Source organism: Nannobrachium achirus (genome assembly GCF_963921795.1).
Source record: "Nannobrachium achirus genome assembly, chromosome: 15".
In the NCBI taxonomy this organism is placed as follows: domain Eukaryota; kingdom Metazoa; phylum Chordata; class Actinopteri; order Myctophiformes; family Myctophidae; genus Nannobrachium; species Nannobrachium achirus.
The window spans coordinates 29,110,459-29,124,249 of NC_137822.1; the positions used below are offsets into that span (position 1 = coordinate 29,110,459).

At 39.5% G+C, this 13,791-nt stretch overlaps 1 long non-coding RNA gene across 1 annotated transcript; it reads right to left on the bottom strand.

Moving 5' to 3' along the window:
• Positions 1-2,977: 2,977 nt before the first annotated feature.
• Positions 2,978-7,379, bottom strand: LOC308299464. Its single transcript, XR_013962779.1, has 7 exons — positions 7,179-7,379; positions 6,416-6,456; positions 5,962-6,008; positions 5,278-5,351; positions 5,065-5,173; positions 4,074-4,150; positions 2,978-3,339 (listed from the first exon to the last, which is right to left on the bottom strand). It is a non-coding gene; the product is annotated as an uncharacterized lncRNA (long non-coding RNA).
• Between the last annotated feature and the right edge of the window lie 6,412 nt (positions 7,380-13,791).

Here is a 13,791-nt window from a genome sequence, read left to right on the forward strand (position 1 = left end):
AATTAAACATTGGACAAATTGTCAAATATTAGAGGCAAAAATTGTGAAAATAGTGGATCTACATGTAGATCTACAATACAATAGAACCATGTTATACAAAATGTAATGCCTCAACTCCAAGTGCTTGTCAGGGTGGGGGGGTCCCCAGTTATTATGATTATTTTGGGGGTCGTGGCCTGAAAAGGTTGATAACCACTGCATAACAGTACATGCCGCTGCCATTACATACATACAAACACACACACACACACACACGCACACACACACACACACACACACACACACACACACACACACACACACACACACACACACACACACACACACACACACACACTCACACACACTCACACACACTCACACACACACACACACACACACACACACACACACACACACACACATATAATATATAAATGTGTATATCTATATACTAATTTTGCGGGTCAGTCAGTAGGTCAGTCAGTCAGTCAGTCAGTCAGTCAGTCAGTCAGTAAATGCTTTTCCACTACAAACCACCCACCAACAGGGGGTGGTGACGTGCGGACTGAAGTTGCAGTGTGTGTGTGTCTCTCTCTCTCTCTCTCTCTCTCTCTCTCTCTCTCTCTCTCTCTCTCTCTCTCTCTCTCTCTCTCATATATGTGGTTTGCCTGCATGCACGGGTCACTAATGCACCGGGTGCATTTGATGTGTCTTATCTTCCGACGGGTATGGCAAGCGCATACATCCCCATATTCTATTCACCTAATTTAGCTGTTAAATTATTTGTATCCATCAAAAAATATACACTCCTCCATGGGTTGCTCCTTACATTATGATGCTCCCACATATTCTCACACACGCACCAGTTACAGTTAATTTCTCCATAACCCACACTCTGCACATATATTGGAGCACATATCTTCAAACGGGTACCCAGCTGGCACACGACGTCAGTACAACGTTGGGACAACGTTGTACTCCAACGTTGGATGACCATTGGATTTTGGTTGTAAATGAAAGTTTGTCTGACGTCCTAACCTAACGTTGGTTAGACGTCAGAACCTGATGTTGCTTTGACGTCGTAACCTGATGTTGGTTTGACATCTTAAACTAACGTCGATTCAACGTTAATCTCTGATGTTACATAGACGTTGATTAAAGGTTAGACTCCCAACGTTGGATACCAGTTGTATTTTGGTTGTAAATGAAAGTTTGTCTGACGTCCTAACCTAACGTTGGTTAGACGTCAGAACCTGATGTTGCTTTGACGTCGTAACCTGATGTTGGTTTGACATCTTAAACTAACGTTGATTTAACGTTAATCTCTGATGTTACATAGACGTTGATTAAAGGTTAGACTCCCAATGTTGGATACCAGTTGTATTTTGGTTGTAAATGAAAGTTTGTCTGACGTCCTAACCTAACGTTGGTTAGACGTCAGAACCTGATGTTGCTTTGACATCGTAACCTGATGTTGGTTTGACATCTTAAACTAACGCCGATTTAACGTTAATCTCTGATGTTACATAGACGTTGATTAAAGGTTAGACTCCCATCGTTGGATACCAGTTGTATTTTCGTTGTAAATGAAAGTTTGTCTGACGTCATAACCTAACGTTGGTTAGACATCGTAACCTGATGTTGGTTTGACATCTTAAACTAACGTCAATTTAACGTTAATCTCTGATGTTATATAGACATTGATTAAAGGTTAGACTCCCAACGTTGGATACCAGTTGTATTTTCGTTGTGAATGAAAGTTTGTCTGACATCATGACCTAACGTTGGTTAGACGTCATAACCTGATGTTGGTTTGACATCTTAAACTAATGTTGATTTAATGTTAATCTCTGATGTTACGTAAACGTTGATTAAAGGTTAGGCTCCCAACGTTGGATGTTGAAAAAGAAAGTTTGTCTGACGTCATAACCTAACGTTGGTTAGACGACATAACCCGATGTTGGTTTGATGTCATAACCTGATGTTGGTTTGACATCTTAAACTAACGTTGATTTAATGTCAATCACTGATGTTACTTAGACGTTGATTAAAGGTTAGACTTCCAACGTTGGATACCGGTTGTATTTTGGTTGAAAATCAAAGTTTGATTGACGTCATAACATAACATTTGTTTGATGTCAATCTCTAATGTTATGTAGACGTTGATTAAAGGTTAGACTCCCAACGTTGGGGTTTTAAGTTTGATTGACGTCATGACCCAACATTGGTTTGATGTCAATCTCTGATGTCATGTAGACATTGATTAAAGGTTAGACTCCCAATGTATTTTTGTTGAAAAGTAAATCGGATTGACGTCATAAGGCAAACATTGATTTGATGTAAGCATCTGATGTTATCTTGACATTGAATTTTGGTTGGTCTCCTAACGTTGGATAAAAGTTATTTTAGTTGAATAAAATTGGACTGACATAATCCAACGTCAGCTTGATGTTAATCTCAGATGTTATGTAGACGATTACTAGTTCAACTCCAAATACAAGTTCTAATTTGGTTAAATGAACATAACCCAACGTTGGCAAGACGTCATCCTCCAATGTTGGTTAGACATGTAAGCAAGAGGTGCATTGCTGTCAAAACCCAACATTAGGTTGACATCAATGACCAAAGTTGGAAATGCAAAACATCAGAGGGCGTGAAAACCAACGCTAACATCACATCAACTTCCAGACATATGACAGTATGACACCAAATTGTGTCAAGTACTGAATAGTGAATAGAGGGTAGCTCACACAGCAGTCACTAGGTCTGATTAAGCTTGATCCAGAAAAGAACATAACAGTTCACCTTTTTTTTACCTTAACACTGGACAAATAAAGAAATACATGAAATAATAGCACAGCCTACCTCAGAGAGAACTTCCAGACAGTTTCCTTTTTACTTGCATATGTCCCACAACAACAACAAAATTATTAATAAAATATATTCCGGTGTGTTCACAACAAAAATATAATAATTAAAAATATAATCCAGTGAGTTCACAACAACAACAAAAATTATTTAAAAAAATATATTCCGGTGAGTTCACAACTACAAAAAATAATTTAAAAAATGTATTCCGGTGAGTTGCCAGATTAAACTGTAGGTCCAAACAGAACTACCAAGATCCCCCAGAATTCACAGTGTCAGTTCAATCAGTTCTGAGTGCATGCGTTTGTGTCCCCCGCTGCCTCCTCTTGCCTGCATGTCCAGTGAGCTACCAGGTTTTAGGTCCAACCAGAACTAATTCAAGTTATATCAGTCCATAGTGTCCCTCTTGAAATGGACAGTTCCCCTGTGTCTCCCGCCTCTGCTGCTTTAGGTTGTCCTCTGCTTCTGGGTTGAACGTCATGACGGCATCTGTAGAAAAAGAGAATACAAAATATGTAACATGCTGTCATAACCTTACACCACCACATTGTCATGTTTTGCAAATTAAATTATTTACAGGTGTGTCTACAAGGTCACAATGCATACAAAAACTTGAAAACTTCACATCATGTTCACCCTCATAACCTTAAAATAACAAGAGTTCAGTTGGTTAACTCACTTACTGCCAATTTAAAATGCCCCTCGAGTGGCACTAGTGCCAGAAGCCTCCATAGACTCCCATGTAATTTATAGTGCACAGATCATGCACGCCCATGCACAGATCATGCACCATGTTTGTGCAGGCTGTTCACAGCTTTCAAACAAAACAAAAAGATTGGAAATCCGTTCAGGCATTCATGATTTATCAGCCATAATGTTTTCTTCAGATGTAAACAAAAATGGCTGCCATGTTTGAAAGATGGGGTTGTATGGGGGGTGGAACATGCAAAATCGCGATTGAAATCATGTTTACTAGATTTAATTGGGTCCAAAAAAGAAAAAGAAAAAAATAATAATAATATATATATATATTTTTTTCTAAGTAAAAGTCGCCCAAAGTCGCTTGGCAGGGAACTCCATAGTGAGAAAGTTGCTCTAAAAGTCGCCTGGCACTGTATGAGTTAAGCAGGCCCTCACCCAGAAGAATTAAATTGTAAGACACTGAAAACCACAGAACACCCAAACCTTATACTGTGTTATGCTGTGCATTACTTCTTACTTACTTAAAAAGCTTGGTCACAGAGGTGCTTCTTCTCTCCATCCTCTCAACGACTGGACCCAAGCAGACACATCACGCCAGCTAAGAGAGAGAGAAGAAAGAAGGAAATAGGTTAGACCAGGGTTTCCTAAAGTGGGTGCTGTTGCACCCTAGGGTGCCTTGATGCCAGTCCAGGGGTGTCTCAGAATAATCTGATCATCAATATCACTACATCAATATCAGTTCACTAAGTAAAACTGACCTGATTTGTGAGGAGTTATTTTTCCATCTACGGCCAACTCTCCTCTGCAAAAATAGCAGATCTACAAGCTCACAACATGTCACGACGCGCTGTGAGCTTGTAGATCGGCTATTTTTGGTGAACCTTCCTCCCAGAATAGGGATGCTGGGGTTCAAGTGGTTAAACATAAAGTATAAAGTTATTTTCAGTCAGTTCTAATGGAAACTGATATTTCTCCAATGGTGTAAAATTCAAAATATTTACAGTGTACTTCAAGGGTGCTGTGGTCCGCTTTTTTAAACCCTCTACACCAAATCTGCTCAGCAACAGCAGGTCTATAAGCTACATTCATGCAAAATTGTATTTATTTATTTTCACATAATTTTCACATATCATGACATTGTCATAAGAGGGGGTTCCAGTGGTTAAGCTGCGAAAAAATGAAAACATGCAGACAGGCCATCGCCTAGAATAATTAAACAAATAATTATGCAGACACTGAAAACCACATCACACAAGGGTTAATTCATATTGTATGTTGAAACATGCAGAGAGGGAAGCAAGCACATCTCCAAAGATTTACAGGTGCCGAACCAAGGAATATATAATATACACACCATGGAAGGAGGAGGTTCACACACTGTTCCAGAGCTCCAGTAAATAGTTTATTAGGATAGAATAATAACTATTTACCGGAGCTCTGGAACAGTGTGCGAACCTCCTCTTCTTCCATGTTGAAACATGCACTTTATACTGTGACTCATATAAAGCCTACCAAGGTCTTAAAAGCTTGGTCATCACAGAGATGTTGCTCCTCTCTCCATCCTCTATCCTGTCAACCACTGGCACCAGGTCCGAAAGGACTATCAGACACGTCACGCCACCTGAGAGAGAAAGAGAGGTTAGACACCCAATCAAAGCGTTATAATTTTCCATCGCACAACAGTTTGTAGATTGGCTATTTAGTACAAAACAATGATCAGACTACCTGGTTGTTATCTCCCAAGAGTAGAAACCACCATGTCTATCCCAAAGGAAAGGCGGGACAAGCACAGCAGACACCTGAGAGAGAGAGAGAGGGAGAAGTGAAAACAGACTAGTGACTAGTTCATACATGTTTGCTTCCACATAAGACAGGACTGGACACTGCGTCACAAGAACAAGCAGCCACCCAACGTACGGCACCTGAGACACAGAGAGAAAGGAAATAAAATCAGCACAAAAAGAAAGGAAACTTGACTTCGGTCCATTATCTCCCCTTTAATAATACCAATTTGTATTGTTTTATATCATTTTTATCATTGATTCGTCACCTTTACAACAAAGTACAGCTTGTAAGCATCGGGCATTCGAGGCATGAGCTACACAACCTAACGTGTGGGTAGCGCCGATCAAGGTTTTGCCAAAATGGCTTGCAATATTGTTCTGCTGGCATTTACTCTCATTGTGGGCTCCCCTGACACTGAGCTTAAAATTAACAAAGTGTAAAAATGGTCAACATGTGTTGTTTTTTCTTTTCCTTATTACTGTGGGAGAGTGCAATCATTCAATCATTAAAGGGGAGATATAATGGACCGAAGTCACAAAAATAGCTGATCTACAAGCACACACAATGTGAGGCTGTAAAATGGCTTCTCAGTTCAAATAAATCATTATTAATTAAGTAAATTACCTGGTTGGCTTAGCTCCCAGGATCACCTCATACCACCACAGAGACACCTCATGTAACAGAGAGAGAGAGTGAAAAAGGAAATGAATAGGTTAGATTTTATCATATTCCATCAAACAACAATGTTGCATTAGACACAACATTATCTACAAGAACACATTGCATAATATGAGCATGTACAGTATATTATTTAGTACTTGACTAGTTCCTGCAGTGATTGGCTGCAGTAGATTGGCATTCAGACGTGTTTGTAACACCTGTGAAGTGCAGCTTTGGCAGTACAGGGTAAGAAGAGAAGGAGAAGTCTCATGCAAAAGTCATGCTGTATTCTATATTGGATCTTGGATATTATACCACAGGATGAAGATACCTTTTATTTTCCTATTGTGGATTACTACTGGATTTCCTGGATTAAAAAGGACTTTGCTAAAGGGTGGTAAGAGGAGACTTAACCTACCATATTGCATAGACTGGTTTTCTTTTCGACGTTGGAATTTTCTGTTGACAGAAGAAAAACAAAAGTTGAAAGACTACAAAATACATTACAAATGAGCCATGTACCACACACACACACACACACACACACACACACACACACACACACACACACACACACACACACACACACACACACACACACACACACACACACACACTCCTGTTAATCACTTCTAGCTCCCACTCCCACTTTGAGAACCATGGCACAAAATCAGTGTTTGTCAATTATGCATTTGAGCCATGGACCACCATTTAGTGAGATTTAGCCTCTCAGTCTCATACCTAATAATTTAGGAATACAGATCATGTGTAAAAAATAATTTAGCTTGTACATTTGGTTTGATTTTACAGTAATTAAAAGATCTATAGGGGTCCATTTGGTTATCAACTCCCCATCATTTAGCTGGGGACCACCTGGAAGGCTGGAACCAACCTAACATTACTAAACAAACACTATATAAATAGCAATGATTACTGTCACAATAACACTATTTAACTGCTGAAAAAATAATGGACCTTGGAAACATTATATAATGGAAACTTTTTTTACAGGAATGAGGGTTCCTGTCACATATTAAAAGGGGTCTGCAGCCAAATAGTCATTTTGGATTTTGGGGTCCTTGACATGAAAAGGGCTGAAAACACTGGAGTATGAATTGTAAATAGTGAAGTTGTAAAAAGTACTGGAAGCAAAAGCAATCAATTAAAATAGCTTTACATACCTGTGTCATCTCCCTGCTCCAAAACTCCTTCTCTGTGTGCAAAAAGTCTCCATAATGTAGATTTAATCCCACAAATAGACTGGCAGCAACCTATCTTCCTGTTCAACAATCAACAGTGATTTTATTTAGTTTAGTTTTATCTTAAATCACTTTTAGACAAGCAGCTCTCAATGCTTGCTGTTGGTGACAAATGTAACTGCTGTGGGCTGTTTGGATTCAAAGTGGGGGTGTGCTCTCAGCAGAGCCAGTGGTAGCTGGCCACATCACAGTCACATGACACACAGCCAATCAGGCATTTGCAATTGCATTGTGGGCAGTGTAGTTGATTTTCAAACTGCTTTCCATAAACACACATATATTGTGTTCCTCTCTGTAACTACAAAGATGGCTCCCTTCATCTTTCATATGTTTCCTCCAAACTATAATATCCCAAAAGATAGGCATTAAAATGTGTTTTAATCAGATTTAATTACAGATGATAATTTGCTTGTATAACCAATGTCTGCCCAACATAATTTTACTAACGTCCACATAACGTTGAAGTCTAACATCATTAGACGTTGATATTTGGTTGGTTTTAGGTTGTGTTGGTAACTAACCAATAACCAACGTCTGTTCAACGTATTATCCCAACGTCAGGTTGACGTCAGGATGATGTTTTTATTGTATTATACTCATTTCAAGCAGGATAGTTTTATATTAAGCTTCTGAAGCATTGAGGAATACAGTATGGTAGTGGATCTCAAACATTTCAAAGAAGAAACATTTCCATTAGAGAAGATTTTGATGAGTCAAGCAGTGATTCTCAACTATTTTAATTGCAAGAACCCCAGTTTGACATGCATTAGTCTAAGTACGGACCTCCATTTTATGGCATTTCTAATTCTATCTGAGACCCCAATTTATTGTAAAATCAATGTTAATGGGTCCATTTTGGTTCCATTTGTACACTCTATGAGTTACCCATAAGGGTCCATTTCATTCCTAACTATCATTTAGCAGGGGACCCCCTGGAACTCCCTCAAGGACCCCACTTCGAGAACAAATGCAGTTAATATCAGGTTGCCATTCCATATATCTTTACTGTTTTTAAACCATTAAGACATAAGGTCGATACCTTCTAAAGCCTGACCTAAGTTTTCAGAAAAAAATGCCTGAGGGATAAAACAGGGGTTCCCGTCCATAATGGGTTGTGTATGTTGGGCTGATTTGTACACTTTGTTCTATGTCACATCTATAATGTTTTACATTGATAAACTTCATAGTTAATAGTATGCGGTATTAAACTGTGGATACCCCAGGCTGGCTTGCGGTGGACATTTTTGTCTGAATGATATTTTTGCCATGGAGTGGACAATAATGTTACCAGTAGCACACAAAGAGCCAGTCTCAAATGTCTACTAGCACAGTGGTTCTCAAAGCAGGTTGAGAGGGACCTCAAAGTTCCTTGAATGCGGTCCAAATCGAACATTACAGGTCTGTAACTCTGAGAGTGTATGGAACCAAATGGACCCATAAACACTCTCAGAGTTATGGGTCCTTAAAAATAATAATAATACAAATAAATTGAGAACCACTGTACTAGTGGACTATAGTGTCATACATATCCTGAAGAAACCCTGGAGACTGGGACAGAAATTTAGTCTCATGATCAAAATTACAACATTGTTATTTAAAAACAAAATCTAAAATCTACCATGGTCAAAGGCAAGTCTCGCCACATGTGTCAATGTACAGACATTGATGATCCCTGTGCCAGGAGATATTATGGGATATGTTGTTTTTATCTTTAAATGGGTATACCCCATTTGATGGTGTCCCATAGATGTTCAACAATTACCTATTACAGCTGAGGTCAAGACCTTTCCATTAACAGTTAGCCATTTCTAGCCTATGTAAGCCCTTCTGTGGCTGAATGATATGCCTTTAATCATGGACTCTAGGCAAGATTCAGAGGTCATTGTCACAGCAGTCTGCTGTGTACTGTTAGATAAGCATCATGGTGTGCCTATCTGTCTGTCTGTCTTTCTCTCTTTATCGCCCGAGTTTAGGCCACAATGCATTTTGTTATACCCCCACTGAAGAAATATAGGCCTACTTGTCCTCTAAGTTCCTGTCATTTCAGATTAGATACACTAGCTCTTATTTAGGATTCAAAACATTGAAATTGAAATGGTCTTGGACTTTAAGGACAACCCACATTCATTTATAATCGGCACTGTTGCGGCCTATCTTTAGTTTTTTGTTGAGCCAATGTAATGGTACGCTGGACCAATGAAGTGGCTAGTGTCCTCAGGGGTTGCTTATCAAGGAACTTTGACATTCTTGCTAGATACCTTGTTCACTATGTCCATGCCAATAAACTCCCCCGTTATACTGGTCTTGTTCACATCCAAGATTAACTGAATGCTCATGCTTACCTGTAACTACCATTACATTCAAGAGAGACACTGATAGTCCAATGAATGCTATGATCCAAATTAATTTAATTTCATAAACATTCAGATGTCCCTAACTGTAATGACACCTTACTGTCCCTTAAACTGCATACTTTATGTGGTCTTTAACCAGAGATGTTCTGTTTTTATACCCAGCAAAGCATAATCCTTTGCAATGCATACAGCATTGTAAGTTAAGCAGTCAACCTGACGTTGGGATAATACGTTGAACAGACGTTGGTTATTGGTCAGTTACCAACAAAACCTAAAACCAACCAAATATCAACGTCTGATGATGTTAGACTTCAACGTTGTGTGGACGTTGTCATAATACCGTTGGGCAGACACTGAGGTTTGGTCGAATATCCGACAACAGCATGTCAGTGATTCAACATCAGCCTGATGTTGGGAAAACACGTTGAACACACGTTGGTTATTTGTTAGTTACCAACACAACCTAAAACCAACCAAATATCTACGTCTAATGATGTTAGACTGCAACGTTGTGTGGACGTTGTCATGATAACGTTGGGCAGACATTGAGGTTTGGTCAAAAATCCGACAAGAGCATGTCATTGTTCGACGTCAATATGACGTTGGGATTATACGTTGAACAGACGTTGGTTATTGGTTAGTTACCAACACAACCTAAAACCAACCAAATATCTATGTCTAATGATGTTAGACTGCAGCGTTGTGTGGACGTTGTCATGATAACGTTGGGCAGACATTGAGGTTTGGTCAAAAATCCGACAAGAGCATGTCAGTGTTCGACGTCAATATGACGTTGGGATTATACGTTGAACAGACGTTGGTTATTGGTTAGTTACCAACACAACCTAAAACCAACCAAATATCTATGTCTAATGATGTTAGACTGCAGCGTTGTGTGGACGTTGTCATGATAACGTTGGGCAGACATTGAGGTTTGGTCAAAAATCCGACAAGAGCATGTCAGAATTCGACATCAACCTGACGTTGGGATTATACGTTGAACAGACGTTGGTTATTGGTTAGTTACCAACACAACCTAAAACCAACCAAATATCTATGTCTAATGATGTTAGACTGCAGCGTTGTGTGGACGTTGTCATGATAACGTTGGGCAGACATTGAGGTTTGGTCAAAAATCCGACAAGAGCATGTCAGAATTCGACATCAACCTGACGTTGGGATTATACGTTGAACAGACGTTGGTTATTGGTTAGTTACCAACACAACCTAAAACCAACCAAATATCAACGTCCGATGAGACTTCAACGTTATGTGGACGTTAGTAAAATAACGTTGGGCAGACATTGAGGTTTGGTCTAATACCGACAACAGCATCTGAGTATTCAACGTCAACCTGAAGTTGGGATAATACGTCGAACAGACGTTGGTTATTGGTCAGTTACCAACACAACCTAAAACCAACCAAATATCAACGTCTGATGATGTTAGACTGCAACGTTGTGTGGACGTTGTCATAATAATGTTGGGCAGACATTGACGTTTGGTAAAATATCAGACAAGAGCATGTCAGAATTCAACATCAATATGACGTTGGGATAATACGTTGAACAGACATTGGTTATTGGTTAGTTACCAACGCAACCTAAAACCAACCAAATATCAGCGTCTGATGATGTTAGACTGCAACGTTGTGTGGACGTTGTCATAATAACATTGGGCAGACATTGATGTTTGGTCAAAAATCTGACAACAGCATGTCAGTATTCGACGTCAAGATGACGCTGGAATAATAAGTCGAACAGACGTTGGTTATTGGTCAGTTACCAACACAACCTAAAACCAACCAAATATCAACGTCTGATGATGTTAGACTTCAACGTTATGTGGACGTTAGTAAAATAACGTTGGGCAGACATTGAGGTTTGGTCTAATACCGACAACAGCATCTGAGTATTCAACGTCAACCTGACGTTGGGATAATACGTCGAACAGACGTTGGTTATTGGTCAGTTACCAACACAACCTAAAACCAACCAAATATCAACGTCTGATGATGTTAGACTGCAACGTTGTGTGGACGTTGTCATAATAACATTGGGCAGACATTGACGTTTGGTCAAATATCAGACAAGAGCATGTCAGTATTCGATGTCAAGATGACGCTGGGATAATAAGTCGAACAGACGTTGGTTATTGGTCAGTTACCAACACAACCTAAAACCAACCAAATGTCAACGTCTAATGACGTTAGACTGCAATGTTGTTTAGACGTTATTAAAATAACGTTGGACAGACACTGAGGTTCAGTCAAATATCCGACAACAGCATGTCAGTGATTCAACATCAGCCTGATGTTGGGAAAACACGTTGAACACACGTTGGTTATTCGTTAGTTACCAACACAACCTAAAACCAACCAAATATCTATGTCTAATGATGTTAGACTTCAACGTTATGTGGACGTTAGTAAAATAACGTTGGGCAGACATTGAGGTTTGGTCAAAAATCCGACAAGGGCATGTCAGTGTTCGACGTCAACATGATGTTGGGATAATAGGTTGAACAGACGTTGGTTATTGGTTAGTTACCAACGCAACCTAAAACCAACCAAATGTCAACGTCTGATGATGTTAGACTGCAACGTTGTGTGGACGTTAGTAAAATAACGTTGGGCAGACATTGAGGTTTGGTCAAAAATCCGACAACAGCATGTCAGTATTCGACGTCAACCTGACGTTGGGATAATACGTTGAACAGATGTTGGTTATTGGTTAGTTACCAACACAACCTAAAACCAACCAAATATCTACGTCTAATGATGTTAGACTGCAACGTTGTGTGGACGTTGTCATAATAACATTGGGCAGACATTGATGTTTGGTCAAAAATCCGACAACAGCATGTCAGTATTCGACGTCAAGATGACGCTGGAATAATAAGTCGAACAGACGTTGGTTATTGGTCAGTTACCAACACAACCTAAAACCAACCAAATATCAACGTCTGATGATGTTAGACTTCAACGTTATGTGGACGTTAGTAAAATAACGTTGGGCAGACATTGAGGTTTGGTCTAATACCGACAACAGCATCTGAGTATTCAACGTCAACCTGACGTTGGGATAATACGTCGAACAGACGTTGGTTATTGGTCAGTTACCAACACAACCTAAAACCAACCAAATATCAACGTCTGATGATGTTAGACTGCAACGTTGTGTGGACGTTGTCATAATAACATTGGGCAGACATTGACGTTTGGTCAAATATCAGACAAGAGCATGTCAGTATTCGACGTCAAGATGACGCTGGGATAATAAGTCGAACAGACGTTGGTTATTGGTCAGTTACCAACACAACCTAAAACCAACCAAATGTCAACGTCTAATGACGTTAGACTGCAATGTTGTGTAGACGTTATTATAATAACGTTGGACAGACACTGAGGTTCAGTCAAATATCCGACAACAGCATGTCAGTGATTCAACATCAGCCTGATGTTGGGAAAACACGTTGAACACACGTTGGTTATTCGTTAGTTACCAACACAACCTAAAACCAACCAAATATCTATGTCTAATGATGTTAGACTTCAACGTTATGTGGACGTTAGTAAAATAACGTTGGGCAGACATTGAGGTTTGGTCAAAAATCCGACAAGGGCATGTCAGTGTTCGACGTCAACATGATGTTGGGATAATAGGTTGAACAGACGTTGGTTATTGGTTAGTTACCAACGCAACCTAAAACCAACCAAATGTCAACGTCTGATGATGTTAGACTGCAACGTTGTGTGGACGTTAGTAAAATAACGTTGGGCAGACATTGAGGTTTGGTCAAAAATCCGACAACAGCATGTCAGTATTCGACGTCAACCTGACGTTGGGATAATACGTTGAACAGATGTTGGTTATTGGTTAGTTACCAACACAACCTAAAACCAACCAAATATCTACGTCTAATGATGTTAGACTGCAACGTTGTGTGGACGTTGTCATAATAACGTTGGATAGACATTGAGGTTTGTCCAAAAATCCGACAACAGAATGTCAGTATTCGACATCAAGATGACGTTGGGATAATACGTGAACAGACGTTGGTTATTGGTCAGTTACCAACACAACCTAAAACCAACCAAATATCAACGTCTGATGATGTTAGACTTCAACGTTATGTGGACGTTAGTAAAATAACGTTGGGCAGACATTGAGGTTTGGTCA